We start from the raw sequence: 5,865 nt of genomic DNA, 5'->3' as shown, positions 1-5,865 counted from the left end.
ACCACCCACAATGGGCCTTCCCACCCTTGATCACTAATTGAGAAAATGCCTTACAGCTGGATCTCATGGAAGCATTTCCTCAAAGGAGGCTCCTTTCTCTGTGATAACTCCAGCTTGGGTCAAGTTGAGACACAAACCATCCACTACAGCTGATGTTCTCCATTCTTTCCCCTTTTTACTCAGTCAATAAATCTTGCCCATGGAATGGGACTTTCCGAATCTAGGGTGGATCTTCCAGCCTCAATTAAACGGATCTAGAAACCCCTTTACACACAGGGTGAGAGGATTTTCTCAGAAAATTCTAGATTGTTTGATGTTGGCAATCAGTATTAATAACTATAAGTCTCTCTTTTGTCAGCCTAACATCTAAACAAATCACTTTTAACCCACAGTATTCTACCTCCTGTCCGTCTGGGTTCATGGACAACCTACAAACTGAAATTCATCCAATTCATCGCATAATATCTAACAGTCTCAACAAGATTTAAAAGTCCAAATGTGTTTTCTGAGTATATACACTATGAGCCTGTATAAAGATTAATTTACACACCTCCAATAGAAGGGAGGAACGGGAACATAGCAAGAAAAGAAAAGATCAAAGCAAGACAGAACTCCATTAGGGCAGACACCAAGTTCTGTAGCTCCCTGACAGTCATTTGTAGGTCATAATGGCATCATCTGTGCACCAAAGGGCATAGGTATCTCTGTTCCTCCAGCTCTTCCTACATCATGCACAGCCTTACTGTTGGTCTGGCTCTATTCTATGACTACAGCTTTCCTCCCTTCCTAACAATTACAAATGCTTCATTACTAGTCATGTCTCTACAACTTTACTCCTACCTTTATATCTTTCTATGAAACTTGTACTTATATTTTTCTGTGACACTTGCTACTCATTTGAACACTCTATCAGTGTTTACCCAGATAAGAGAAATGAACATTTATTGTGTCATAGCCTGAATGCTCTCTTGTCTTCAAAATTTGTCTGCCAAACAATCTAGTCCATTGCTTTTGAATTCTGTCTCTATCAAGTTCTAAAGGCATTGACACAATGCAGCCAGAATATTACTCCCTCTGAAACCTCGTGAGCTGCCTTTTCCCTTTCTGCATTTATCCTGGATTCTGGCTTGCCACAGTCTATCATAAAGGTCCATTAAGCTCTGTGTACAACATTCCTTGACTTCTCTAGCTCACAGCTTCAATTACTTGCACTTTCCTCCCACTAATCAGTTCCAAAACCTAAAACCTACTTGCTCAGGTTCATCGCATCAGTGGCACCACTACTTGGCACTGACTTTCTGTGTGGTTACTTTTTCTCTTGCTGTGATAAAGTGCTTGATAAAACCACCTGAAGGGACAAAGGGCTTGTCTTTGCTTACCAGTAAAGGAGATATAATTCTTCCTATGACGGAGGGTAAGTCACATAATGTTCCCAGTCTAGAAGCAGAGGTAAAACCTGGTGATCAACTTGCTTTATTGATTTTCTAGATCCTGTCAAGCTGATAATATTAATCACCACAGGCAAAAATTTAGAATTATAAAAGTAAGATGAATTCTAAGTAATTGATAAATAATTGGTAGTCATTTGACTTCAAACAGCAGAGAATATAAGTTTCACTAGCCAACACCTACTTCTCATTTTTATACAACAATAATTTTGGAGGTAGGTATGACATAGTTGGTTCAAAGACTCTAGAAATTGTTTTGAAGAGTATTTGTGGTTATTTGGAAAATCTGTCTTACTTCCTACTGAATGACAGAAGTGAAGATAAAAGATACAAGTCAATGAACCACTGCCAAGGGCAAACCTACTCTTTTGCAGAAACCCTTTCAGCAGTTTCCTTCTTATTATTTTTCTTTATGTTAGAGAAGGCTCCTTAACAAGTACAGACTAAGGAACAATGGCAAAAAAAAGGAAAATTTGTGATAATGATTGATTAATCAGTATTTATCACTAGGATTTTGAGGTAGTCAGTACCTATTGCCAGCTTGATGAAATCAAGAATCACTTAGGAGACAAACCCTCAGGCACACCTATCAAGGGATTATCTTCATTAGGTTAACCTTTGGTCAGGTTTGTGTGGAGTTTTCTTGATTAAGCTAACTGCAGTAGGAAGAACAGGCACTATTAGGAGCACAACTCCTTTGGCCTTAGTTCTGGATTGGATACAAAGGAGAAAAATAACTGAGCATCATCATTCAAGTCTCTCTGTTTCCAGACTATGGATGTGATGTCCCAAATTCCCAATAGTGTTATAAACTGCATGGTATTGGTATAAAGATTCATACGTTGATCAATTGAATAGAATTGAAGACCCAGAGATAAAGCCACACACTTATGGACACTTGCTCTTTGACAAAGAAGCCAAAATATACAATGGAAAATAAGAAAGCATCTTCAATAAATGATGCTGGTCTAACTGGCTGTCTGTATGTAGAAAAACGAAAATAGATCCATATTTGTCACCTTGCACAAAGCTCACGTCCAAGTGGATCAAGGACCGCAACATAAAACCAGATACACTGAATCTAATAGAAGAGATAATGGGAAAGAGCCTTGAACTCACTGGCACAGAGGTAAATTTCCTAAACATAACTCTGATGGCTCATGCTCTAAGGTCAAGAATTGATAAATGGGGCCTAATGAAACTGGAAAGCTTCTGTAAGGCAATGGAAATAGTCAATAAGACAAATCTGCAACTTACATATTGGGAAAAAAATCTTCACTAACCCTATATCCAATAGAGGGCTAATATCCAAAATATATAAAGAACTCAAGAAGCTAACCACCAGAAAAACCCAAAGAACCCAATCAAAAAATGGGGTATAGAACTAAACCAAGAGTTCACAACAGAGGAATTTTGAATGACTGAGAAGGACCTAAAGAAATGTTCAAAGTCCCTTATATAATTTTATTTAATAATATCCACAAACTCATCAGCACTAACAAAGTACCTCTCCCTCCCGCTCTCCCTCTCCCTCCCTCTCCCCCTTTTCACTACCCCTTCTCTTCTCTCTCTCTGGCTGTGGTACAGCATTTTTTTTTTATTTTTAAAACTGTACATTATCCATAAAATGTATGAGGAAAAACTGAAACAGAGGCTTTAGAACTAAAATGTCAGGCATATCCTAACCCTAGCCTGCATTTAAAATGTGTTATTTGGTAACTATTTTAATATTGTAAATTTACTTTCATCAAGATAGTACACACACACACACACACACACACACACACATATATATATATATATATATATATATATATATATATATATATATATATATAATATTTGTTGTAGTGACTCTCCAGTGTAAGTGAAATCATATGATTATGCAACCTTGCACAATCTGTTTCAGTTGTCTGGCAACAACTGCCTAAAGGGCCTTAACTCCAGGGAGCCTTCATCAAGCTTGAAGAGTTGTGGCATCTGGCATGTTGAGCAGGGAGTTTTAAACAGCCAGTGAAACAAATTATCTTTTATGTATTTTTAATTAGTTTAAAAAAATTTTAATACCAGGGACCTTTTAGATGTTATCAATTTAATTATTTGCCAAGTATTTTAAAAGACCTTGATTGATGTTGTTTTACAACAAATGATACATCTCGAGAGTTGAATAAGTTCAGCAGTTTTGTCAGGGAGTAAAATTTGGAATGAAGCTACAATTAGTCTGTTCCTAAAGTGTGTAATTAGAAAAAATAAGATTAGTTTACTCAATAATAATCAACTTGCCTTATTCTGCTTATTCTGATCTTTATGAATGTCTTTTCTATTCTATATTTTACATTTATAAGTGCTGTTTTATTATTACATGTCATAAGTGAAATCAGAGATTAAAGTTAACACACCCTTATCTGTTATTCTTTTGTTAAATTATCAGCTGAATGAAAATATTCCACTCTTTTAACAACAACAGCAACAACAACAACAACAACAACAACAACAACAACAAAAGAGTCAATAATATAAGAGGTGACTTGGATTGTGGAGGTGAGCTGAGCTGAGAGTTTTGCAAATGAAGAAATTCAAAACACAGCTCCTTGGGTTTCTTCTCAAGACCTCACAGATAACTAGAAAAAGTCTGTACTAAGATTACAGTGTTCATATTAGAGCGTGATATCTCTTGTCTTATTTGGATCCCAAAGCAAATAGAAATAGTCACTGTTCAAAGCAAGTAGTCTGTCAATAGTATCTCTCACCAGATAGATGCAAATGTTTATTATTCACCACAGCACCCTTTAGTCAGTACTCTTCGGCCAGCAATTACACAAATACAGATTCATGGAGAAGTGGGTGGAGGACCACCATAAATCATTAGAACTGTGTTTAATGAAATAATTCACTTACATAGTAGATCTTTGTGGAGCATTTTCTGAGTGTCATATACTAGTTGAGGAACTGTAGCTATCTGTGTACAAGGTCGATAATGCTGCTTTTCTTATAAAACTTACATTTAGAGAAGATGTGGAGAATAAGTAGACAAAGGAAAGGAATATAAAAAATGTGTTTATGGGAAAACATTCTTTCTCAATGCCGTTCCACAATTCAGTATTCCAAGTCTATGGGGTACTACATTTTCTTTAAAGCATGGACAAGTTCTGTTATCCTTCATTATGCTTTAAATTTTTGCAAAAATATCTTTGGTAAATTGTTCAGCCTTCTTACAACTGGTACACTAGAGGATTTCAAGATCTTGGGGAAAAAACAACCGTGAATATTGATCTGCACTCAACCGTACATCATCTCTGTTGTTTAATATTCGTAAGTCTGTTTCACTGTTCCATCATGTGTAAAAAAGATTTCATGCTATGCATATTATTATATGCTCAACAGATGTTGCTTTCTTCTATCTCTATTATTATTATGGTTGGGACTATATTAACAAATATAGGTTTGTTTGTTTGTCTCCAAGATAAGCTTAAATAAATCTAGGTATAGGGTCTTTATCCAGAGTATAGTTGTGTAGAGTGAACAGTCACTAAGAGTGGTAAGAACAGAAATCTTTTGACAGATTATCTTTTTAGTGGGAACACAATTGAGTATTCAGTTGACTTCCATTGTGTTATGGGTCACAGCACCTATACACCGTATGGGTATTTTCCTTTGTTTATTTCATTTATTTGATATTGTTACCTGGATTAATATGTTGGCACATTATGCATTTAACAAAGTCACAGACTGCAATTTTCATAATAAACAAGGAAAAGGACTTCAAGAAAAGGAATGCCCATGTTCATGACAGTATTTTAACATCTGTCTTCTTCACTGTGGAAGAGTAGTTAATGTAAGATGTAAGATGTAGTTAATCTTACATTTATCTTGCAGGGTTATATCATCAAAGCAGGAAAGCATGCTGAAGAACTTGAGGTAGTTACTGTATCCAAAACACTGGAGAAGAGAGATAAATAAGTCTTAATGGCTGCAATTTTGTAGTATCATATCCTTGTGTAGTCTATGGCTATGGTCACGCACCTTGCTCTGAGTCTACTGGACAAGTTGGTGAAAAGAAGGCTGGCTGGCATGCAGAGCTGCTGATTATATACACCAGTTTATTAAGGATAAATTCCATTGTAGAAGTGTTTCACTGAGTACTTGTTCATTAATATTCTATGAATCCCGGGCTGGCATGTAACCTACTTCTTCCAAGTCCACGATCAATATTATAAAGAGCCCAATAATTGGTGTGACTCCTTAACTTGGGTAATCTTTCTTTTTAGACAAAGTGCTTGATGACCTACATAGCTAACATTCCACTCTCTGAAACAGTTTTCTTTAGTGCCCACCCTTTGTATTCCTCCAGGATGGGGCTAAGATAGCCCAATTTCCAATTTGTGTTTGAACTTCACCCCATTTATCTGTTTATCTG

The 5,865-nt window shown here is 36.2% G+C and overlaps 1 pseudogene; it reads right to left on the bottom strand.

Moving 5' to 3' along the window:
- LOC110326118 overlaps positions 1–5,568 on the bottom strand; it is an 8,252-nt pseudogene extending 2,684 nt beyond the window's left edge.
- Positions 5,569–5,865: the final 297 nt, after the last annotated feature.

The sequence above is a fragment of the Mus pahari genome, chromosome 9 (genome assembly GCF_900095145.1).
Source record: "Mus pahari chromosome 9, PAHARI_EIJ_v1.1, whole genome shotgun sequence".
In the NCBI taxonomy this organism is placed as follows: Eukaryota; Metazoa; Chordata; class Mammalia; order Rodentia; family Muridae; genus Mus; species Mus pahari.
Note: the sequence above shows the minus strand (reverse complement) of the source record. Positions and strands in the feature narration are given on the sequence as shown.